This window comes from Toxorhynchites rutilus, chromosome 3 (genome assembly GCF_029784135.1).
Source record: "Toxorhynchites rutilus septentrionalis strain SRP chromosome 3, ASM2978413v1, whole genome shotgun sequence".
NCBI classification, from domain to species: Eukaryota; Metazoa; Arthropoda; class Insecta; order Diptera; family Culicidae; genus Toxorhynchites; species Toxorhynchites rutilus.
The window spans coordinates 294882945-294908962 of NC_073746.1; the positions used below are offsets into that span (position 1 = coordinate 294882945).

General features: G+C 38.5%; 1 protein-coding gene across 5 annotated transcripts in view; it reads left to right on the forward strand.

Annotated features, from left to right (window-relative positions):
- Positions 1-26018, forward strand: part of LOC129773633 (tetratricopeptide repeat protein 28) — a 472791-nt gene that overhangs the window by 90261 nt on the left and 356512 nt on the right. For 2 of the 5 annotated variants that reach the window (XM_055777276.1, XM_055777277.1), the window contains one exon: positions 25316-25427. The exons of the other annotated variants lie outside the window; for them this stretch is intronic. The gene's annotated coding sequence lies outside the window, so the exon portion shown is untranslated. The remainder of the gene's footprint in view (positions 1-25315; positions 25428-26018) is intronic. 5 annotated transcript variants of the gene reach the window in all.

A 26018-nucleotide genomic window follows, 5' to 3' on the forward strand; every position in this document is an offset into this window, starting at 1 on the left:
TTAGATACATCTTTAAAAATATGCGATTATAGAGATATATAGAGATTAATTTTTTTCATAATTTGCGGATTTTCGGAGACAAATCTTAGAGAATTTCCGATTCGATTGGTATTCAAATCATCAGAATTCGCTCACTGTGTAAATAGTTATTAACGTTAATTTTATTTCATTAAAACGTGACCTGTTTTCTGATTGGCACCATTCCTGAAAGACGTAGTTCTACGTCAGAAAAAAAAACACTTTAACTGTTAATTTATTTTCCTGCACGAATGGAAGCTCGCACTTTTGTTGTAAATTTAACGCCGCTGCAACACTGTCCCAAAAAGGGGCTTATTGATCGTTCGTGTGCTCTAATGAGTGATCACTTTACATTTCCCACATTTTCTTCGATTTTATTCGCTAGATCTCGGATTGATTCATTCCCCGGTGAAAGTATGGTCTTGCAGTTCCTGGCAAAAAGGCGACCATATTGTTAATGCTACCATCGCATCTTCGATAGCTGTGAACTCTGTTTTTCGCCGTAAAGCTTAAGCACACAAAAGAGCCGAAATGGGTTCCGAGTGAGGCTATAACAACATATAAAAATCACCCTACCCCAAGCAAACCCGCTAAGGTGTTGCAAAAAGGATAAAATGCGAACAGAGTGCAGCTAAATTCTGCCCAAGATGTCTTCATTAGCGCATTATGATGATGATAAAAAACGACGCCTCAAGGAGCGAAAAACAACACACACCCGCAAAGGTCCGCTTGCATTACCCCGCGCCATCCATCATGGGGCCACGAAGGAGGGGGAGGAGTGGACACAGGAGAAGACAAAAATGGCTTTAAGACCCCTCGTTGGCATCAGCGGTGCATCTTTATTTTTGCCGTTGCTTCCTTCCTGGATCCCATGAGGCCAACGTCGGCCAGCCACCCGGTCCGAATTCCACCTCCCGGCAGCAATCTGCTAGTGACCCATAATTCAAGTGCAGATTCTTTTGCCCTTCGATTTTCTCGCCGACAAGCGACACAATTCGTTGCTTTTTTTCTCCAGCTTCATTACTTTTATTATCATTGCATTTTGATTCGTTAATAATTTGCAAATATGATGCATACTTAGATTATTTTTCCTTTTTTTTTATTCCTCCAAGAGGGAGAAATTGTGATATTTTTGTTTGGTCGTCGCTTCATGTCGTGACGCGGAGCATTAGCGGTTTCCTCTTCGATATGGTCATTTTTCAGACCAACCAATGCGACATGACGCATCTTTTTGCCATTTTCAAACTTTGGAATGTTGTTGTGATACAAAGGACATATCATTTTTACGTAGGCGTCGACATAAATTACGTAACAATTAGAGAATGGCTTGTGTATTTTTTGATATATGGAATAAATTTTGTACAAGGTCGAATAAATTCTACTTTAACCTATTAACGACCTAGCTGTAAAAAATATTTTTTCAACGAAATCGTTTGATGTAATTTTGATTATTGGTTACAGCAACCCCAATCTCCAAGAATTTATTTTTCCGTTCTTCCGTTTTCCGGAAAATGGTAAAAAAACGAAAAATTGCCAAACAGAAACATTGGCCAAAACTTAAATTTTTGTTCCTGTAGGAGGTTCAATCCAATGATCTCAGGGCTTAGCTTACCATAATGTAATGGAAAAGAAAAACTATCGCCTAAATGGCTACTGCTACTACTGTGTAATTTACAATTTATAGAAACATAAACATATGTACATGTACACGATAAAAACCCGGCTCTGTTACAGATAAAATGTTACTGAGCCTGATAAATAAATAAATGAGATAAAAAAAAAGATCAGAAGGACCAAGTTCAGTATAGTTGTATTGGTGAACCCGAGTGCGAATCCGTGAAACATCTCAGTGCGAACCCAACAGCTTTCTGGTTGAACCTAGTGCGAAACAAGGTTGAAACTGAGTAAATAAAAAACATTTTGACAGGAGTTAGGTTGGAACTGGGGTTGAAACTGAGCAAAAATCAGTTCGCTATATGGTAGTACAGAATGTGCATTGATGTTTATATTCATTAGCAACACTGCTAACAAGCTTATAAGACTGCATAATGGCTTATAAGAATTAAACATTCTAATATACTGCTGTTTGGCCTCTGATATGCTGAATTAGTGCCATATTATAATTAAAAAATAAGAGATTTATTATTCGAAAGATATTTCAAACGCATTAAGTTCCTAGAATTCTCTGATAATCAGTATTACAAAACGGTTTGGATGACGATCACGTTCATGGAGATTTTTTTCACAGTTTTTTTACTTGATGATGAGTTGTTACTCAAAGTAAAATTTGAAATTATTTCTGGTACATACACTCAGGTTTTTTAACGCGAGGGATAGGTACCACTCAAAAAACAGCTTTAATTGGAAAAGCCGCGTTAATTGAAAAATCCGCGTTAAAAAACTATGGATGGGTTATACCTATGATATAACCGCAAGGTTGACGTAGGACTGCCGTTGACTTAGTAATCAATTGTATTTCTTCAACCTCGGATGTTCCTCATTGGGATATCGCTATCTTTTGTGTGTTTTGATTAAATTATTGATCAAACTAGTGAATAAATGAAACTATTTACGAATTCAATTGCCAACAAATCGTAATTTAAGCCAATTCATGCATTATGGTAACAGTTATCGCAGCAAATAGTTATTAACATTTTGCCTAACCCCTTAAACGGTATGCGTAGAAGTTCAGCGAGCTGGCGACATGAAGAGATATCCTCCAATGTAGTCTTGAATAATCGAGCCAAAGCGTTGCATTTGTACCTGCTTTTGTAGACCGTGATAGCAAAACAAATTCCAGAATGTAAAAATGCTTGGGGGTATAAATGTATGGCCGATTTGAATGTATCTGCCATGCCGATTTTCCCAACTTCTTGGTTTCGGAATCTGTATTGGGAGAACACATTCTGGTTTGCGAAAATGCCAAGAGTACAAAAGTACCCGCAGCTTGCATCTATTTTGCAAGGCCGATTTCCCCAGGCTTCATGATTTTGAAGTCTGTGCAAGGGAAACATTCCAATTTGCAAAAATCGGCAATCGGGTACAAAAGTAGCCGTAGCTTGCATCTAATTTACTATGCCAATTTTTCCTGGCTCCATGGTCGATATTCAGTCAGACAGGACTAAGTAACAAATTAAGAAAAAAATGTAATGAGTTGTATTTAAAACACGACCACAGTTTTCGACGTAGAACTACGGAATTATATTATTCGATCCACTTGTTTATCACTTCGGATATTATTTTAGAATGTATCGAAATTTTGTAATATCTTTTCAGCTATTTAATTTTTTATCACTTCAGTAGACTCGAAGGAGTCGAGTAGAGTCGAAAGCTATCAGCACTTCCCGTTTATTTGGTTCAACTTGCATTAGACTTTCTCCTTCCCACTCTGATATTGATCACAAACTATGAACCCTTTTGCTCCTATATTCCGCTTGAGATGTGATCGAACCCCACAACATGCAACAGTAAGGTTACCCTGCTGGAAAGCATACTTTTATGAAATATACGTTTATCTAAATAAATGCAGTGTATATCTATATTCCAAAATTCCCTATACTCTTCCATATCCGCACTAACACAAAACATTCTCGTATGCTGCTCTCCTTTCCCGTAGCACACCTCGATACAGAGAGCTTCCTCTCCTTGTATCGAGCTGTTTGTGTGTATGTGTATGAAATCAGCACATGAATGATATTCGCTCGTCGCCTATTCACTCGCATCTGTGTTTTCATTCTATTCTATTTTTGGTTTCCGCCTCTAGCCCTGAGAAAGACCCTTGTGGAAAGAAACCATATTCCATACTCCTCTTTCACTCGACATGAAAACGCTCTGCGGCAACCATGTTGCTTCGATGACCCCCAAACGAGAAGTTGTGTGACTTTAAATCGCGGATGGCTTACGAATGTATCAGTTGCTCGTTATTGACAGCTCTGTTCGGGAATGCACACAAATCGGCAGAACAAATGTATGGCAAAATGAGAATACTTCCAGTTTTCATTAATTTAAACTGTTTAGGCATTAGTGGATTGTACTGTATAGTATATCAAACGAATCTTAGAAAATTTACGATTCCATTGGTGTGCAAAGTATCAGAATTTGTTCGCTGTCAAAATAGTTATTAACGATAACTTTATTTCACAAAAACGTGACCTGTTTTCTGATTTGGCACCCTTCCTGAAAAACGTAGTTCTACGTCAAAAAATGAGTTAATAGTAGCAAACAATCAAGAGTTTCTTATCCTACATTCTACTTTTATCAGTTGCACTCATGTTACAAACAGCCAGGTTTATGGCATAAAATTATTTTGACTGATCAGCAAAAAACTGATAACAGTATGCAGTCAGAGTGGACCAAATTCATACGACCATAGTAAATAAATAAGCCACGAAGCCACGTTTTTCTGATATCCAGTGAATGGAAAAAAAATTAAATGAAATGTTGGATCTCTTCGCATCAGTAGATTCTTCCCTTCGTTCTTCAATGAACACGGAAAATTAACTTGTGTTGAAACACTATGTATATGTTTCTCATACAATTTATAGTTATTGAAAAGTTGTATCTCTTGTTCAGACAGAGTGGACCAAGTGCCAGAGAGTAAAAATTGAAACTACTAAACATTTCATGATCGGTTTCAAATCTTACCATGGTATTTTATTAACTGCAAGTACTCTTTTCCAAAATCACACTAACACGTTTGTCGTTGAAACAATATTTTTTTTCGAAAATCAAGAATTGTACTTGAAAATGCATACAAATCGATTATTTTTGGTAAGTATTATATTGTTTCAAGCCATAAAACCTGTTTGTTTTATTGTATAGTTTTAGTGGAGGAAATTCTACACAATGGCAATGATGATGGCCTTCGTTCATGGAACCCCAATCGACATATTTGATCTTCAACTTATTGCAGCTTGCAACAATCTCGATTTTTTCAGTTGCTTTTCGAAGAGCTCCGATAGAAAGGCGATAGAAAGAACACTTGAGCAATCTGTGCTAAGAGGTGCTTTTCTGTGATTTCGTGGTGGTTGTTTTCTCCCGCTCTAGTTCTATATTTATTCTATGTAAAGTTTTGCTAGCACATTGACAAGCAGGCCTGAAATCGGAGTTTTTTGCCTTTACAAATGTTCCAGAATGAGTTGAAGGGCATTATATGTTACATATAGTTGAACATCATTCCGGAAAAGTTTTTTAACAGATTCTCTTACGAAATTTAGTGTATCAACAAGGTTCTCAATTTCTTGTAGGTCAAAAAGTGTGCCCTTCGAGTTACAGAATTGTTTGCATAATTTAAGTTTAATACTAAAATCATTCAGAATAGAAAAGACAAGCAAACGAAAACTGACAATTTCAAATTTTCACGATAAAAACCTATCGTTTGTATTGGTTTTTATCAATACAACCGGTATTTGAAATTTGAATGGTTTTACCGGTTTCCAACGCATTCGAAAAAACTGATACATTCGCATTCAATAAAACCTGATACTCCCAACCCTAGACACATTCGTAAGTTAAAACTATCCCTTTTCTCATAGAAAATCTTCAAAAATGATAAAAAATTAGGGTCAATCATCAAATAACTGTTCACAAAAAAATCTTTTGTTTTCTTTGAAATATTATTGAGAATAACTTTTAGTAAAAAGTAAAAGAAATAGAGCGAATTGTCAAATTTTCTCTAAGCCTTAGCATATATTGTCGATTTCTCGCTGTCCAGAGCGATACTGAAACACTGAACTTATTGAATATCCAAAGTAGTTTTTTCAGTTTCTCTCAGTAAAATCACATCTTCTACACTCTGTCCAACTTCTATAAGACCACCCTGATTCTATTTCGTTGAAACACAAACAGTTAGAATTCAACAAGATACATTCATACATTGTTGAATGCTTAGAATAAAGTATATTTAACGTCAATTTCGTTCGAAAGAGTTGTTTGTTTATTTATTGTGCTTAAATATGATTAAATATGGCTGTCCAGTTTCTATAAGACCACTTCAAAATTCATAAGTATTATCAATGAAAAATTCAAAACGATTGGCTGGTTTACATCTCAATAATTGGCAACCTTGCCATTTCATCGAATAACCTGTAAAATCCGTGTTGGAATACTATCTACCAAATGCTGCTGAACGAATTTCTCGATATTTTTCCATGTTCTGGAAATTGCGACCTTGAGCTCTTCAATCGTGGTGTACCGTTTTTCCTCAGTGTAGATTCTGCGTACAAGGATCCCCCTAAGATTTCGAACAGGATTCAAGTCTGGAGAGAGGACCGACCACTTCAAAAAATTAACTTTTTGGTCCTTCATCCATTGCTTAGTTGCCTTGCTGATATGAATAGTAGCATTGTTCGAGGAGGCGATCTGGCGTAGTGGTAACATCCATGCCTCTCACGCTGAAGGTCACGAGTTCAATTTTAACTCCCGACATTCTTCCAAAAATGGAAGTACAAGTGACGAACCAGCCAAATGAGTTGAAAATCACTATAATACAGAAAAAAAAGTAGCATTGTTTTGCTGGAATGTGAATTTATTCACGAAAAAACGGTAGGAGAGAGGATTCCAGAACATGTATGTAATTCATGAATGATGTGAAAGCTATCTTAAGCTTTCCGGTTGCACAGAATCCCACCCAAACCATGCACGAGCCTCCACCAAAATTCCTGCTTGAAATAAACTGTTCCTTCTTCCGTAAATCACGCCAGTACCCGTTGAAACCGTCAGGACCATCCTAATTGAACTTTTTTTTGTCAGTGAAGATAACCTATACATTGAAGAACTTTTCGTTATGATATATAGCAAAATGTATTCTTTTGGAAATATTCTTTGTCACAACATACCATGTCCCACTGTCGGTTCATGTGAGCTTTGGCAAAACTCAGACGTCTTCCGATGTGAGATGGTGTAAGATGAGAGAGCTTTAACCTTTTAAACCCTCTTTATGTGAGGATTTTTTAACAAAAAATTGTGCCCCGAGCAACATTTAAAAAATATTGTTTTATTTGCATAAGCGATTTTGAGGTATTCGAAGCTGTTCTAGCTATTTCCCGCTTATTCCGGTCAGAGAGCTTCGATTTACGTGGAGCTCTTTCCTTCTTACCGTATCCTTGAGGTTTCATGAAATAATTGAGCACTACTTGATGGGATCGTCCAATCCGACGAGAAATTTCTCTGATACCAACAGTATCTTGGTGAAATGCATCGATTTGTTTTCTTTTCTGTCCGTGAGTACTTTTCCCTCCGGCATTTTCCAGATTTATTGATCGAAACAACTAAAACAACGAAAAAATGTAGCTGCTCTTATAGAAACTTGACACTTGAAAAATACAAAACCTTTGGTTTACACTCAGCGCTTGCACACACACATATGAAAATCGTGCAGTGTATGGTAGTCACCAATATCAATACACTAAAATATAAATTGAAACATTGTTTGTTTACAATGGCACAAAACAGTAAGAACATTACCTGGTCTTATAGAAGTTGGACAGAGTGTATACATTGAAAATACAGTGAAGATCTGTTCTCTCTTTGCGAAGTAAATTCTACATGTCGGCGAATTAAATTCTACATTCTTTCCTTTTGTTCAAAACTTGAACAGTGATTCCATGTTGTAGCATTTTTCTTCTGTTTCACTATTTTATTTTGCCCAACATTTGTGTGCATGTGTGTGCCTGTTTTGGTTTGGATGTTTCGGTTTCTATTCGATATCATATAGACTTTGGGCCTTATAATGGCTTATTAATTCTCATGTGGCTTACTGTGTGTTTCTGTATGCGTATCATATTTGCCTGTGTCTAGAACAGTTCATATAATAAGAAGGAGGGTGGTCCTGGGTGGACTGGCTAATATATTTATATAATACTAGCTAACCTGGCAAACTTCGTCCCGCCCAACATTTGGCTCTGTTTGCGATAGGCAACAACGGCTTCCAATTTCGTTAAATCTTTATTCAATTTTAGAAAGAGATTTAGAAAATCCTACCAATGGAGTTCTACTCACTGTAGTAGCTTTTCGCTATCGCGCAACTATTCAACTATGTAGACTTCAAGGATTCTTTTCCAACGTGTTGGAGAAATCTTTCCAAATGTAGGTTACATTTTCTATATTATCCTACCAGTCGTAGATACTCTTCTGGAGAGGTTTTAGATGCGATTGATTAAATGTTGCGGAAACTAAATGTGACTCTTACCAGAAATATAAACTCATATAAATTAACAATAATCAAATTAAATTCAAATTATAATTTATAAATTTTCTTTTCGCACGCGAGATCTATCAGTCAATTTCGTTGTTTTCTTTTTGTTTGGATGGTTTTTGCTCATCTCTCAGTCAGTCAGCGACTGACGTTTTTGGTTGACTAAATCAGGGTTGTGCTAGGCTCGCTGGTCGACGTTGCGCTACCAACAGGCTCCATTTGCTTGATTCCTTCTCGAGTTATGCAGAAGTTTGTGTTTCATTTGTATGGCAGCCCATTTTTTTGCGTGCGATGAATAATGGAATATATAACCGGTCCACTTAATACCACAGGTTATCTTTCTCAAGATACCTGAAGATAATATCTCCCGCGTGTTATGATTCATAGGATTTTCCGACTTTCGTTTCGTCAAGCGGTCAATAGTTTGCGTATACATAATCACATCACTTACCACAGTGAATCCTGATTCATACCTCTTCCCACTAACAATTATCCCTCCCATGATATTCGCTAGGGAACCACGCTATAGAGGCGACCCTTCTGGCCTTCGGGCGGCAAATATCATACTAACATTCCTTCCCTTCCCCTCGTGACTGTAAGGACGTGGCCGGCGTCGTTATTGACCATTTATAGCCCATTTATATATAACCGAAAATTGCACAAGGAGAATGATTTGCTAGTCCCAAGCGTCATTCTGTGTGGTCTCTGTGCAGTTTGGTTGGTTCAGGTCAATCACGGAGAGCAACTACGAATTGTACAGTCTACCCAAGCTCAAGCTCATTTGTATGGCAACCCTCTTTCCCTTAGAGAGGGGGTAGGTGTGTCAAACCACCATAGAAACGTTTATTGCTCCCTGAAGCCTCCATGTACCAAATTTTGTTCAATTTGCTTGATTAGTTCTAGAGTTATGCAAAGCCTCCCCCTCCCTCCCTTAGAGAGGGGGTGGAGTGTCGAACCACCATAGAAACATTTCGTGCCCTCTAAAACCTTCACATGTCAAATTAAGATTCCTTTGCTTGATTGATTCTCGAGTTATGCTGCCAACCCCCTCAAACCACCATTGAAACATTTATCGACCCCTAAAACCTCTATATGCCAAGTTTGATTTCATTTGCTTTATTAGATCTCGATTTATTCATTATTATTATTATAATGATGTGCATTTGGTGGGATCAGTTCGTAGCGATCTAATATGAGCTGCTTTAAATGCGGCTGTTTTAAATGCGCCGAGCATTTATGTTCACCAACGTACCCAATATACCGAAAGATATAACAGAATGATCATTCTGCACGACAACTTTCGGTCACATGTTGCAAAAGTTTCCAGGGAAGATGTGGAGGTCAGCGAGCTATTTGCAGCACAGGGATTGGTACTTTAGCGGAAGATTGACGAATGATGTCTTTCAAGTGAGTCAGAAGGGGGTCAGAGTGCTGGAATAATCTAGTCGCAGCTTTTTTTTCACCATATTTTGCGGATTACTGCAATTAATATTACAATCAATATTAGGAAAAAGACTTTAGAGAAAGGAGTGTAGTCCGAATACTTTGACATTGTGGATTATATATGGCATTCAGATGATAGCATATTTTTCATTTCTGGTAAAAGATTCTGCTCTGCTTCTCTGATTCTGCTTCTGTGTGAATGTTATGTTTTGTTTCAATGAATGTTCAAGCAAACTTCCTCGGAAATTGGAGACAATTAAGTTGGTTGACTGCTATCCGGTTGATTTGAGATATCTAAATGGTTCTTCTTTGGTGGTCGAGACGAAGTTGACTCAGAAGCGTGTTAAGGCGGCGGTTGCCTCGCGCATGTAATCAACCAATCTCTCGGAATCTATTTGACGATAGATCGCGGCTATTTACTCAATAAAGTAGTTTCGAAACCCCACTCGACAGAAATTTGGGAATCCTAAAACGTGTGTTTGTCAAACAAAATCTTCATTCGGCACTGGAATAAGCCGCTGAGCAGTCAGAGTTTGTTTACTGTCAATAATTCAACAAATCCTGGGAGAGCGAGGCCCATGCAGCCCTCCGCGATCAAAACGAAAGGAACAAACAGAACAAAACGATTCGCTGCTACCCAGAAAGGAACTTTTTTCCTCGAGTTCTTTCCTGGAAACGTCTCTTTTTATTATTGTTATTACCGCGCTATCATCCCGGGACCCGGGACTCGAACCAATGGTTGGGATATTTAAATAATTGAAAGAATAATGGTGCTCCACGGCTGGATTGACAGCAGTCGGTTATTGTATAGCTTTGGGCGAGAAGAGCAGAGACGAGCGCTTGATAAATCTGATAAAGAATCCGAGCGGGGAAATGCTAAAAAACAACCCTCCTTTCCTTCGTTTGCTTTTTTTTTTTATTTCGGGGGTCCCAAAAGGCGTGCGTCAGTTTGGGCTGTCCAATTAAAACCAGCACCCAACATGCCAGACGGATCGAGAGCGCGTCTGTTTTATTTTCGAATGCCTCTTTGCATTCGTCCAATTATTTGCATTTCAATTTCGTCCGAAATCAGCTCGCGGAAATCGACGACGAAGACGACGACAACGAATGTACAACAACAATGTTCTTGTTAGTCGAATCCCGCGTCTTGTCAGCAATGAAGGATTGACAAAGGTGTAGATTTTCATTCCTTTTTTTCCCGACGAATCTCGCTCCGGTTGTGAAATGGGAAGAGAAAGTTCCGCGGATTCAGTCCCCAAAAGCTCACCTTTGCACAATTTCACGCGTTTTGCTCACCCTTGACGGCTTCAATCCATCAAACGGAATGCTATTGTGTTGGGAGGGGAAAGACAGATCTGTTTAGTTAGTGGTCCAAGCAAATCCAAGCGTATTGGAATGAAAAAACAACACACTGCGCCGGTGGCTCGATTTAATTGATCAGCGTCAACCTAAGCCACTTCCGACTATACGGAAAATAATGTTTAAAAAGCCCCTCGAGATGGGACTTAACACAAAAGTGAAAGCTTGCGTCCATAGTGTAATCATTCGCCCATTAAAACCGATCACTGGAAAGGATGCATAATATGTAGATTGATGTACAATTTGCCCGGTGGCAGATCCGACTGATTGATACGCTAATTGGCGGTTCCACCGCCGCTGCTGTAATTAATTAAGATCTTCGAGCGTGTGAATTCGGCATTCGGTTGATCGCTAAACGATGCCATCAGATAAATTGTTTACCAAGATTCTTGGAAATCTTGGATCAAAATAAGGCCAAGCTTCAGTTCTTAATCTTTCGAATCGTATGAAGCAAATGTATCACTCGAGCTCTCTAATGCCCCATCTAAGCCCATTTTCTCTTTCCCATTGTGTTGCATCGCAACGCCAATCATCCATTAGAGATGCTCTCCACTCCGGAATGAGTATTTTTTTGGGGGCTGACCAACATCATCGTGCTAATCACAACGCGCAGATGGCGGGAAATTGGGTCAAAACCAAGAAAATTACCTATTCTTACACCATCGGCAAAAGCAAAAGTCATCACCAATTCATTATACACATATGTTTTGTTGTTTGGTTTCTGGTCGTCGTCGTCCCGCTCTCCTTCCTCATCGTATCCCGTATTTTCTAGGGGGAGAGTTTCTGTTGGCCTAATACAGAATGGTTCGTTAAAATGATAGAGGACCGAATTGTGGGTTTTCGAAAGCCTTGGCCAAAATTGGCGGTTGAAAGATGTCACATTTTTTTTAACAAATATGGCCTTTTTTTCGCGTGGATTTCACTTATGTGACGACGCCATTCTCTGAAACAGTTTGCACATACTGAGTCATATAATCTTGATTTTTCAATCAGTTTCTGCTGCTGTCGCATAGTTGTCGAAAAATGGAATGGTTGAAGGGACGGGGGTACTTTATCAAAATCACGCTATCTGACGACCATGGAATGTAGGCACCGACCGGTCGATCGGGGTTAAGTTAGTGGTCCCCCGACACAGGGTTTGGCGTCAACGGCTGGCGTCACGAGTTGCTATCGGTTGTTCGTGAGATTTATGGCATTCACGTGGAAAACATCGGACCGCCTGTTGGCTGTCAGTCAGTGTTTTATTATAATCGCTCCTGATTCAGGGTGGTGCGCTGGGTGGCGTTATGGTATACTTTAATCTCTATCTTGAATAAAAACAATGATCATATTGTACGGGTTTTTCCCTTTAGAAAGTTTGTTGCGCCCATGACAGCTTATGGGTTCTGAACACTCAGATTGAAGCTCGCAACCAAAACATTGCCAGAAATGGGCCACTAATGGCACGATGTTTTGCCACTTTGTAATACATTGATCGACCTTTTGTTTGCAACTGGCAAATACTAGCGAACCATTTATATCAACCGGTTTGTGGTACTGCTGATACCATGAAAATAATCAACTTTTTTTTGGAATCCAGATAACAATGGTGATTGTTCTTCTATTTAGTTTTGCCAACATTAAAAAAGAATGTAAATATCTGTCCGATTGAGAGAATCAAAATAAGCGAGCAGTTGCTTGCCCAAAAGTTTTAGCTATGTAGCAAATCCTGCATTCTCTGGAGAACCTCAAAATATTTTGTTTGGAGTAATCCCCGATTGATTTTCCACGTTTCGCCTATCTCTCAGGCAAATTGTGGATTTCTTTTCAAAAAAACTTTTTTTTTAACGACATCCATTTTCGACAGTTTTTTTTTCGCCGAAGTGTTGCTCTGCGAATGTATGTCCCATTGATGTATAAATGTGTGATAATTTTTCGGGGCTGGGATTGGATAATACGGTGGCAACAATAATGTTTCACAGTTAAGGAATTTTATTGTGTCCTTCATGACGAATTTCATGCCAACTCGTCTTAGGAGTTGATAGCACCATCTCAGAAAGTGAAACGTTGTGGGTGTAAAGACATGGGTCATTTAAGCAACTTTGCATACTTGAAATATTCGAAAAAGAATTAGACTACTTTTAGGAAAAAAATCCAAATTTTCTTTCTTCATTTTTTACAAAAATTTATAACTTAAAAACTATGATACCTACAGAATTCATGTCGAAGGATGAAATGTTGGAAATTGGAACAACAGGAACAACAACTTTTTCATATTTTCTTTGAAAAAATACAACTTATCCTAATTTTGTTAATTGTCAAGATAGCGATATAATGTATTCGACAAAGTTTTGAAACTTGATAAAATATGAGCTTTTGTCGAAGACATCAACTTTCTATCTTCTATAGTTTTAGGAATATAAGTCATTTTTGTATGAAGTCTCCTGAAAAAAATAATATTTGGCTCGTAACATTTTTGTGTGTAAATTCTCACGTTTAACATGTTCTTCATATGTTTCAAAATAGAGAAAAGTTAGCATATCATGCAAATTGCGATAATTTATACATAAAAATGCAACGAATAGAACATTAATAGCATTTTTTCAGGAGGTGATCTGGCGTAGTGGTAACATCCACACCTCTCACGCAGAGATCACGAGTTCAATTCTCACTCCCGACATTCTTCCAAAAATGGAAGTAAAAGTGACGAACCAGCCGAAATGTGTTGAAAATTACTATAATAAAGAAAAAAAAGCATTTTTTCAGCGAAAAACATGAAAAAGTTGTTGTTCGAAAAACTTTTTCCATGTAAATGTGCCCATCGTCCGATGTATGGAAAACTTGTTGGAAATTTTAAGGGCTATTTATATCTATTTTTTTCAGAATTTTGAAAGCTTATGTTTTTGAGAAAAATGAATTTTAATTCTCAAAATATTTTTTTTCAATGAAATTTCTTTCCAAAAAATTCTTTGGTAATTTTTAATGAAAACCAAAATAATTTCCTACATTCCATTGTTTGACTATAATTTTGTAGGTCTGACAGATTTTTTGTAGGTTTCGTTTTAAATTTTGAGTTTTTTCAACTTTTTTTCGAAAAATCTTAATTTAAAAACTATAAGATCTACAAAAAGTTGGTCAGAGAATGAAATGTAGGAAATTACTTAGGTTTTCATTAAAAATTGTTAATGATTTTTTTGGAAAAAAAATTTCATTGTTAAAAAAAATTGGAAAATCAAAATTCATTTTTCACGAATAAGTATGCTTTCAAAATTCTGAAAATAGTAGATATAAATAGCTCTTAAAATTTCCAACAAGTTTTCCATACATCGGACGATGGGCACATTTACATGGAAATTTTTTTTCGAACAACAACTTTTTCATGTTTTTCTTTGAAAAAATGCTATTAATGTTCTATTCGTTACATTTTTATGTATAAATTATCGCAATTTGCATGATCTGCTAACTTTTCTCTATTTAGAAACATGTCAAACGTGAGAATATACACACAAAAATGTTACGAGCAAAACATTATTTTTTTCAGGAGTCTTCATGCAAAAATGACTTATATTCCAAAAACTATAACAGATAGAATGTTGATGTCTTGGACAATAGTTCATATTTTAATAAGATCTAAAACTTTGTCGAATACACTATATCGCTATCTTGACTTTAAACAAAATTAGGATTAGTTGTATTTTTTTCAAAGACAACATGAAAAAATTGTTGTTCGAAAAACTTTTTCCCTGTAAAAGTGCCCATCTTCCGATGTATGGACGACTTGTTGGAAATTTTAAGGGCTATTCATATTTGTATTTATAGGAATTTTAAAAAAATACGTTTTTGAGAAAAATGAATTTTAATTTTTAAAATAACTATTTTGTCAGCGAAATTTTTTGGCATTTTTTTGTGAAAATTTAACCAATTTCCCACATTCCATCCTTTGACATGAATTCTTTAGGTATCATAGTTTTTATCTAATAAATTTTTGTGAAAAACTAAGTTAAAAAAATAAATTTGGCTTTTTCCAAAATGTGGTCTAATGATTTTTCGAATATTTAAAGTATGCAAAGTTGCTTAAATGACCCATGTTTTTACACTCACAACGTTTCACTGCTATCTGAAATGGTGCTGCCAACGGCCAGTAAATTTGGCATGAAATTCGTCTCATATGCCTTGTCACGCTGTAATATCACTTTACCGTTACTGAGTCTATTTTTCCATCAATGCAAAGTTTAAATTAATCATTTGTTGTCGGTAACGATCGCATCGTTTTAAGGCCGAAATTATTTGACTTTGTAGTGGATAAATCGGCTTCACACGTTGAAAGCCATGATTTTTAGCGCTTAGGGTTGTCGAAATAACGTTATAACAAGCAAATAAAAAAATAAAAATAAATAAAACAAAAGTGGCGAATACCGAATATTTTTTTTAATTTGAAGTTCAATGTCAACTGAAAAAATTACATACATGTCAAATTGACGTGATGCATACAACCCTGCTAGAAACATTTAAAACATCAGCTGGCCAATTTCAACTAGTAAATCTGGTAGTTAATTATGTGTTTTTGGGAGAGAAATGATAAAAAACGTTGCAAAAAATTAAAATTATCTAAAACATTACCTTATTGACGAATTTCATGCCAACTCGATTGGCCATCGGTAACAATCGGCCTGATCACGAACGTCACTTCACGGTGAAAACTAAATGAATTGTATGCAATTTGTATGCATTTTATTCCGTTTTCACCATGAAGTGACATTCGCAATAAGGCCCAATATATCAGATTACAGTGAAACGTTGTGAGTGTAAATACATTGGTCATTGAAGACAACTTTGCACACTTGAAATATTCAAAAAAGAGTTAGACTTTCTACAAAAAATTATAACTCAAAAACTATAATATCAATGAAATTTTGGCCAAAGAATGAAATGCAGGAAAAGGGGTAAATTTCTATAAAAAATACAAAAAAAAATAATTTAAAATAATTACACTGAAAAAAAGTAGAAGGGTTCGCCTAGGGTCTCGGACGTAAGTTTGACGTAGGACTGTGATTGGTTGGAACGATAGTTTGTTTTTAATGTAATTCTTTTCATTGTTCAGCAATCTGTTATATTAACTCCTTTGAAACTCCAAATGGTGGCCCTGAAAAGGGCTGTTTCTTCTATATACTGCTCTCGCCGCCACCGCCGATTAGTTGCTAAATGAATGCATACAGAATCGTAATACCCGATTTCCATGTTTTTTTTAGGAAAACATTTGGTTGTCACGAACAAAAAACATAATTTTTTTTTTTTTTTTTTTTTTTTTATATTTCTCGATTTAGCGATACAAAGTATTTAAAGTACATCAGTTGAGATATGGAATACCTTTCAACAACTTAATAATTCTAATAGCACTGAGTTGGACCTTTGGATAAGCTATTTATCATTTGAAGGAAAATTTACAAAAAACCTTCGATTATTGCGAAAGGGTTAGGGGACAGTATGAGGAAAAATAAAATTTGTTATCCTAATATCACAGTTTTACTGCGCCAGCCGCTGCAACAGTGGATTTGCTGAGGTAGTGCATCCAGTCCAAAATTTAGGAAGTATTCGCTGAAACCATTTGTCGAGTTCTTCCATATCTGCAATCCTGTGGACGTCCTCGGTTGGATGGAATGGGTTCAAATTCAACATCATTTTTAGGAGCCGGTTTTGCTTCACTTGTAGCTTCTTCCTGTGCGAAGCAGCACAGTCATGCCAGGCAGGAAATCCATACGTCATTGAAGGTTTGAACACCGTTTTGTACAGCAGTAACTTCGAGCGTTTGTCGAGACGCGAGCGCCTTTTTATGAGCGGGTAAAGGGTTCTTGAGAGCTTGTCGCATTTGCTCAGGGTGTCCTTTATATGGATAGCAAAATTCAACTTCCGATCCAAGGTAAGACCTAGATACTTCACGTTATCCGACCATGGAACTTGTTGTCCACATGCGGTGATCTGACTGAGAGGCAGGTTCCGTGGGCTTCGTTTCCGCGTGAAGAATATTGCTTGAGATTTATTAGCGTTGATTTTGATTTTCCATCGCTTTTGATAGTCTTCAATAGCTTTTTGAGCCGTTTGCAGTTTGGTGACAACTACCACTGGGTCTGAGTCCGACGCAATGAACCCGGTGTCGTCGGCGAACAGAAAATACTGAACATCATCAAGCATCACAAGGTCGGCTGTGAAGATGTTGTACAGTGTGGGGCTAAGAACAGCCCCTTGTGGAACTCCGAAGGGCACGGTTTTTGATTCTGATGATTGGCCGTTAACCACAACATGGAATGAGCGGTTCATCAGAAAGGAACGGATGATTTTTAGAATAAACAAGGGAAAGTTTCCTTGAAGCATCTTATGCAAGATTGCTTCCTGCCAAACGGAGTCGTATGCCTTCTCAACATCTAAGAGGACCATTCCCGAAGATCTGCCATGTGCGCGGTTGCTTCGAGCCTCCCTTACTAGTCTAACCAGTTGATGATTTGTCGAGTGCCCTCTCTTGAAGCCAAACTGCTCATCAGGGATAATTCGTGCATTTTCCAGGTGTAGTTCAATACGAGTTTGGATTATCCGCTCGAGTAGTTTGCTGAGCGTAGGCAATAAGCTTATCGGCCTGTAGTTCGATGGATTCGTTGGATCCTTGTTTGGCTTTGGGATAGCAATGACCACCGCATGTCTCCAACAGGAAGGGAAGTATCCTAATCGAATACACGCGGAAAAGATTTTGGCAAGGAACACGTGAGCCTTTCGAGGTAGTTTCTTCAACATACAGTTACGGATGAGGTCCTGTCCAGGCGACTTCCTGGATTTTAGTTTTTTGATAGTCCCGACAACTTCCTTCGGGCGAATAAGCCAAGAATGTGCGTCGGTAAGGTTGGCCTGCTCTATGCGGCTAATCGAGTCGTTTACCACTGCAACAGTGTCAGCATCATCTGTCATTTGATTGCTGTGCGCCTGAGCAAAACTCGTTGCCAGTAATTTCGCTTTCTCGGATGAGGATGCTACTATCGTTTCACCTTGACGTAAAGGTGGGCTACATTTAGAAGATTTACGCATCGCCTTGGAAATTTTCCAAAGCATATCGCGATCACCTTCCATTGTTTGCAGTGTTTCCTCAAACTTGTTGAAACGGGCTTCATCGCATTCTGCCCGGATTCTACTGTTTAAAGCTGACATTATGTCCTGGTAGATAGGGTCTCTTCTTCTGTACCACTGCCGTCGGCGCTTGTTACGTAGTGCAATCAACCGTCGAGTATGGTCGGGAATCGTCGCTGTCTGATAGATGCGTTGCTGCGTTTCCGGAACTGACACAGCTTCTGCCTCCAATATAGCAGTCGTCAGGAGTTCAATTGCACCGTCAATATCGGTGCCGTTTTCCAGCGTGGCGAGGTTCGGGTTCAGCAGGTCTATATTTAGGTTTACCTCCTGCTGAAAACGGGACCAGTCAGCACGTGCATAGCAGCGAAATTTTGGTACTGACTCTTCGGTTTGAGCTGTTAAGCTAATGTTGAACGCTACTGGGAGATGATCCGATGATAGCTCGTTTAGCGTGACTGGTTTCGTCATATCTAGCAGGTTATTTGACAGAACCAAGTCCAACGTCGAAGGGCGCCCACGACCGTAGGGACAGAATGTAAATGAATCTGGAAAATGAATGAAAAAGTTTCGATTGGCTGCTTCCTGAAACAGTACCGTTCCAGCTTTGTTGGCTCTAGAGCAGTTCCAGTAACGATGGCGTGCATTCAGGTCGCCCACCACGAAGAAAGGTGCAGTCCTTCTGGTGATGGTGGAAATATCTCGACGAAATTGAGTCCAAGTCGAGCATCGTCTCTCACCGGGAAAGTAAGCGGCCAACAAGTGTAGCTCTCCATCCGCAGTGTGGATCGAAATGCCTACAGTTTCAATTACCTTCGATGAAATATTGAGCTCAGTGAATTTTATCCCTTTGCGAACGGCAATCAGCACTCCCCCTCCTCGTTCTGCATCATTCGGAGTACGGTCAAAACGAACACAAGAAAACTTGGGGTGAATAAATGAATGCTTATTCTGCAACCAAGTTTCTGTTACAATTCCTACATCCACACTGTGTCGTTCTAAAAAATCAAAAAATTCTAACTTTTTGTTGAACACGGATCTTCCGTTCCAGTTTATCACATGTAAGCTGTCTACATTAGGCATTGTAGACATACTTGATCATTAGCTCCGAAATGGCTAAATATTGCTGCTGCTTGTTCTGGCAGTTCGATAACCGAGCAAACAGTTCTCGGGCTAGAGCTAGAAATTCTGTCATACTGAAAAGTTCTGTATTGCTACTCACTTGCCTGTTCAGAACGGAGGCATACGATCCTGACGAAGGGTGATCTGAGTTTCTGGATGGAACGTTACTGTTTTGTGTGAAAGTAGTAGGAGGATGATGTGGAAAAGCAGTTGTTGCTGGTGTTCGCTGCGATTTAGCCTTCAGGGTTTCCAGTCTCATAAGATAATTCTTACGGGATGGGCAACCACGGTAGTTTGCAGTGTGCTGCCCGTTACAATTGGCACATCGTAACGAACCGCGTGTTCTTTCCTGCTGCTCTATTTGTAGATCTGCTTTCTTGGGGAGTGAGCATGACGTCGATAGGTGCTTCTCGCCGCATTTCACACACATTGGTGCAAGATTGCAGTTCCGCATGCCGTGGCCAAACTGTTGACACCGGTGACACTGTACTGCATCCGAAGCTCGTCGTTCGTAGTAACGCCATTTCACGATAATATTGAAGATCGCCTTCACCTTCCTCAAATCCGCCAACTTGACCGAGCCTTTGGGGAAGTGTAGCAAGTAGAGCGCACTCTCTTCTAGATCTGCAGTCTTTCGGGAGAAAAGTTTCGTCTCGGTAGGCTTGACACCGTGTGCTGCCATTTCCAGCTCCAGTTCGTTGATCTCGTACACTGATAATCCCGAGAGAATGACTTTGACTGGTTGCTCGGCAGCGGGTGTGTATGTATGAAACTCGATGTTGTTCGACTTGAGTGCGCCCAAAGCACTGCGGAAGCCATCCTCTTCCAGGCAAAACAACTGAACGCCCGTTTTGGTCGCTTTCATGTTGTATTTGTCCTGGCCAATATCAATTTTAGCCATGAATTCGCGCACCTGCTTTGTGGTTTTCTTGACGATGGCGATCGGAGGAACACGTACCTTTTTTGCTTTGGGCAGCGTGGTTGTCTTCGGGACCCGAAAGGATACTGAAAGGTCGTTGGGAGTGTCATTGTCGTCACCGTTATGGCTCAGCATCTCGAAGTCGTTCCTAACGGGAATATTCGCTTTTACGGAAGGTTCGTCGTTGGTGGAAGCTATATCCACGAGAACTAAATTCGGTGAAGACATCGATTTCATATTGGCCAGATCAGACAATTTCTCGCGGGAGCGAGTACGATAGGGGCTCTTCGCACGGGAGGCACCGTCTTCGGGGTTATGTGCGACTTCGAGTCGGTGCTTCATATTTTTACGGATGGCTAAGTGCGGTGTTTTGGTGGCCGCATTTTGACCGGCCGGGTCCCCGGGGGTCTTAACTCGTCCCAGGGTGATGACTCACGAATTGAACCGTCGAATATATAAAAGAAATCGATAAGTTTGTAGCGCGGAAAAAAAACTCGGTTTGTTTACTTGACAGCAAGGTTGCCAGGTCCAAAAAACATAATGATTTTCTGACAGTTGGATCAACTGTCCAACTAAAAATGGTTAATGAATATCTGTGTAGTATATATGGATCGGTAAACAAAAACGTGGTTAAAAATATCAAATCGGAACTCATTTTTCTCATAAAAACAATATGTATATATACAGGGTTTTCCATTTCGGGCTTCTGAAGTATACAGCCCTGCGCTGACAACCGCCTTGACAATTTTGACTGCGCTTGACAATTTTGACATAGCTGTCAACCAAAGCGTCATATCGTTAGTTGAATGTCTGCCTTTTTACAATATGGATCGTTTTAGCATCGCAAAACGTGTTAATTTTGTTAAATTATACTATAAAAATGATGATAAACCGGCAAATGTTTTTCGAGCATTACGGACGGATTTTGGTCGTCATGGATGGCCTTCAGAGCACACAATCGCTAATGTAGTGCGTAAATTCGAACAAACTGGATCCGTAGCGGATATTGTGAAATCTGTGCATCATCCTAATGTGCGTTCGGCCGAAAATATTGCTGCTGTTGCTGCCAGTGTGGAGGATGACCCGAATGTTTCGATTCCACGGCGTGCTCAGCAATTGGGCTTGTCAAACACATCATTGTGGCGAATTTTGCATTTGGACTTGCACCTACATCCATATAAAGTCCAACTGGTACAAAAATTAGAGCGTGGTGACCATGGAATGCGTCGGGCATACGACGATTGGGTTAACGAACAACAGCAGCAAAATGCTGAATTTTCGCATCAAATTTTCTTTAGCGATGAGGCACATTTCGAGCTCGGCTATGTGAACACCCAAAATTTCCGTATATGGGGTTCAGAAAATCCACACGTGATTGTTGAGAGGCCATTGCATCCGCCGAAGTCACTGTTTGGTGCGCATTATGGTCTGGTGGAGTCATCGGGTCGTATTTCTTTGAAAATGAGGACGGCGAGACGGTAACTGTGAATGGTGAGCGCTATGGCCGCATGTTAACCGATTTTTTTTTGCCACAAATTGAAGATATGGATATGGTTTCAGCAGGACGGCGCCATGTGCCACACAACACGACCGAACATGGCCATATTGCGAACGAAATTTGAGGGACGCATAATTTCGCGTTTTGGTGATGGCCGTTTTGGTGATTGGCCGTCCAGATCATGCGATTTGAACCCGCTAGACTTTTTTTGTGGGGTTATGCGAAAGACCGTGTCATTCATACATCGGAAGATGGGCCCATTTACAGGGAATATTTTATTTCAACAACAACTTTTTCATGTTTCATTACAACTAATCCTAATCTTCTTTGAAGTCAAGAATGTGATATGGTTTATTAGACAAAGTATTAAATCTTATTAAAATATAAGCTTTCGTTGAATGTATCAAGTTTCTATCTTTTACAGTTTCTTAAATATATTGCATTTTTGTATGGAGACTCCTGAGAAACTCCTCGGTAACATTTTTGTGTGTAAAGCCTAGCGCTTGACATGTTTCTAAATAGAAAAATATAGGAGGTTGTGTCCAAGACACGACCGCATTGTTGACGTAGAACTACGCTGTAGTTTAATTCAAGTCGCTTGTTTATAACTGCGAATATTATTTTATAATGCTACCAAATTTTAGAAATAACCATTCTACCAGTTTGGTCGTACTGAAATATTTTTTTCTTGTAGAATCCTTTGACGATTATTGTTTGATGATTCATGTTTGTCCTCGCAGAACAATACATGCTCGAGATAAGCGCAGTTATAATCCTTAGTGGAGAAAGTTTTGCTACTGGCAAGCGAAACCAAATCACATACAAAATTCCAGAACGACATTTACTTTCTTGATGAGTAGATAAACGGAATAAACTCTTTCTGTTAATCTCAGTAACCTCGAAAAGAGTAGCACTGCTTTATTATGATCAAGATTAGCGCAAATGCAATCTTAGTTGAAGGGAACCCAAATAAATCAATAACTTATTATAACTTATTGGATAACTTGGCACTCCCAAATATTTTTTTGGTGCACAACCTTAACACATGATTCATCATAGCGTCAGTTCAATGCATTGATGCAATGTCAAAGGTACCAACGAAGCCTTTATGATGACAAAAAACAAGCAATGTCAACTGCTTGGAAAAAGGCTGAAAATTTGTCTCAGCAGAGATTCATTACTAATACCCTAGTGCAAATATTTCCCTCCCGCTATCTCCCCTCCTTGTCGCCACGTTCGGATCGAACGTGGATGTTCACCCGCAACAGCGCAATACATTGAAATGCACGCACGTACACACTCAAATATCCATATACCGATGGCTTGAAGCAATTAAAAATGCACACACTTATCTCCGTTTTGCGATCTTCTCAACAGAAGCCCTTTTTGTTAATATTGCCAGTCTTGATCAGCTTAGCTGTCATCCTTTGTGGAGAGAGTTTTGCTACCGTTATACGAAACCAAATCACAGACAAAATTCCAGAACATTTATTTTCTTGGTGAGCCGACGTCAAGCTAGGCTGATGATTCCCCACACAATTGTATAGCTCAGAATCTTAATGCAATGGCGTCAGTTTGATGCAATTATTGCAATGCTAGAGTCATCAGCGAGTGAGTAATTTGGTCGCGTCCACAGCTCAATCCGATACTAAGACATGTGAGACTTTAAACTTCTTTAGTTCGTTCGTCTCTAACCTTCAAAAAGGCCCTTGGAAAACTTTGCTTTTTCTTCGTATTACTCCTCCACTTCTCACCGTCCAGCTCACCCAGCAACGATGTTGTTCAGTCGGTGTCCTCACGAAGAATGAAAGTTTGCCTCAGCGAGATTCACTGTTTATACTCTAGGCAAATATTCCCCTTTGTTCTTCTTCTTTTCCTTTGTTCACGGAGACTTTAAGTCTTACGATTTCCCCTCCGTTGCTCGTCCCTAAGTTGCTCGTTTTTGACAGCTCTGTTCGGGAAAGCACACAAATGGACAAAACAAATGTATGGGAAAATGAAAACGCTTCTAGTTTTCATGAATTTTAACCATTTACACACCATCGGATTGTAATGTAAAGCAAAATCCCAAAATCCGTTCGCGGCAAAAATAGTTACTAACGTTAACTTTATTTCATAAAAACGTGACCTGTTTTCTGATTTGGCACCCTTAATGAAAGACGTAGTTCTACGTCAAAAAGTTTGCGGAACATGTCAAACGTGATAATTTACACACTAAAATGTTACGAGTTAAACGTTAATAGTCATTTTTCGAACAGAACATGAAAAAGTTGTTGCTAGGAAAACTGATTCCCTGTAGCAGTGCCCTTCTTCTTATTTATGGATGACTTGTTATCTTGCTATTTTTTTTCTTCAGAATTGAAAAAAATATCTTTAAAAAAATGGATTTTAATTTTCAAAATATTTTTTTTCAATGACTTTTTTTTAAATTTGTTTGTTTTTTTTAAATTAATACATAAATAATTTCCTACATTTCATTCTTTGGCCAACATTTCGTAGTTCTTATAACTTTTGAGTGAGAATTTTTTTGAAATTTTGATTTTGTTTTTCAAACTTTAAACAAAATTATTTCAAAAATTGAAATTATTATTTCTCGAAAAAAAAGTTTTTTTTAAAATTTTGGATGAAAATTATATGAATAACCCATTAACTTACCAACAACTCACATCGAGAGAAAGACGCTGCTACAGGAAAAAGTTTAGCTAACAATAACTTTTTCATGTTTTCTTTGAAAAATTACTATTAATGTTTAACACGATTATCGCGGTGTTATCGCGATTGACATACTCTGCAAACTTTTTTCTATTTAGCAACACATCGAGAACATGTCGAACGCGACAATTTACACACAAAAATGTTACGAGGAGATTTTCAGGAGTCTTCATACAAAATGCCATATATTCCAGAAACTATAAAAGTTAGATAGTTGATATCTTCGACAAAAGTTCATATTTTAATAAGGCTTAAAACTTTGTCGAATACACTACAGCGTGGGGCATAAGTCACGCAACGCTCTATGAAGGAAAAAAATATGAAGATCGCGGTGCAACTATCGAGCGTGTTAGTTCCTAAGCGGTTCGACTGCCGTCGTAGAGGTAATATATATATGTCAGAGGAATATTTGTGCAAATCGGTTGCGTGACTGCCCCACGCTGTATATCGCTATCTTGACTTTGAAGAAAATTAGAATTAGTTGCAGTTGCAATTTTCCAAATAAAACATGAAAATTGTTGTTAGAAAAACTTTTTCCCTGTAAAGGTGCCCATCTTCCGATGCAAAGAGAAAACATTCGCTCAACACACGCTTATGAATGTTATCAAACAGTGTCTTACAAATGACCTTAGCAATGGATACAAAAATTCCTCATCACGCCTTTTGACATCCAACAGCTGGGACCAAGTTATATCTGAGTCACTCAATTTTTACCCAATAAGACTCCTCTTGAGTAGCCTGAATTCGTTGTCCGAGTCTTGGTTTGATAGCATGGCGAAATTTTGAGAGTTTATCAAGGCCGCAGTTTCGATAACTGGATCGCTGACTCCAGTTGCCTAATCTTGAGCAATGGTCGGTTTTCAGGAAAAGTTTGTCGTTACCGTAGAGATACTCATCTCCTTCCAGTTTTATACGTAGTGAATCTATTATGATAGGTACTGATATGTTCTACGATTTTCAGGTGCTGATATGTTGAATTGCTCAGATTTGGAATGTTGATGATGTAAAGTATGGTTAGTCCATCGGTGCCTATGGTGATGCTCGCGAACCAGAGTGCCTCGTCTATCGATTCGGTTGGTATACCTTGATCACTAAGAATTTGAATCATGAATTCTGTCTCTTTTGATGTAATCATTCTGTTATTAACAATTCCTAACATTGATAATGTAATGGAAATTTGAATTTTTATTACTTCCTGGTTGATAATGTCTAGATTGAGAATAATGTTTACTAGATCATTTCCTGATTTAACGGCTCTATTTGTTTTGTTTTCTTCCTTAATTAGCTCATTAATAATTTCTGTCATGTTATTCAGCCCATCGCAAAAATCGTCATTGATTGAAATTTGTCGATTGCTATTTTCAGTGATTTGGTAAATTCCAGAGTCGATGAATCTGGTGAGCCTGACATCCACTTTCAAGCTCTTCCGAGTGCGTCCCATCGTTTTTGTCGTCGGTGTATTTGTTTGAGGTTCGTTTCTAGTTCGTCTATTTTTCATTTTAGTAAAGATGTCATTTTTGGGTCGTCGTTTTCTCTTGTCAGAATCTTGGTTTTGTACAGCTAGTGCTATTATTGTTGTGTTTATTTTGTTCATAACTCTTCATAACTGCCCTGTTACAATCTTGCTCTGGGTTAAATGTACAATTGCTTCATGTTCTTGGTTA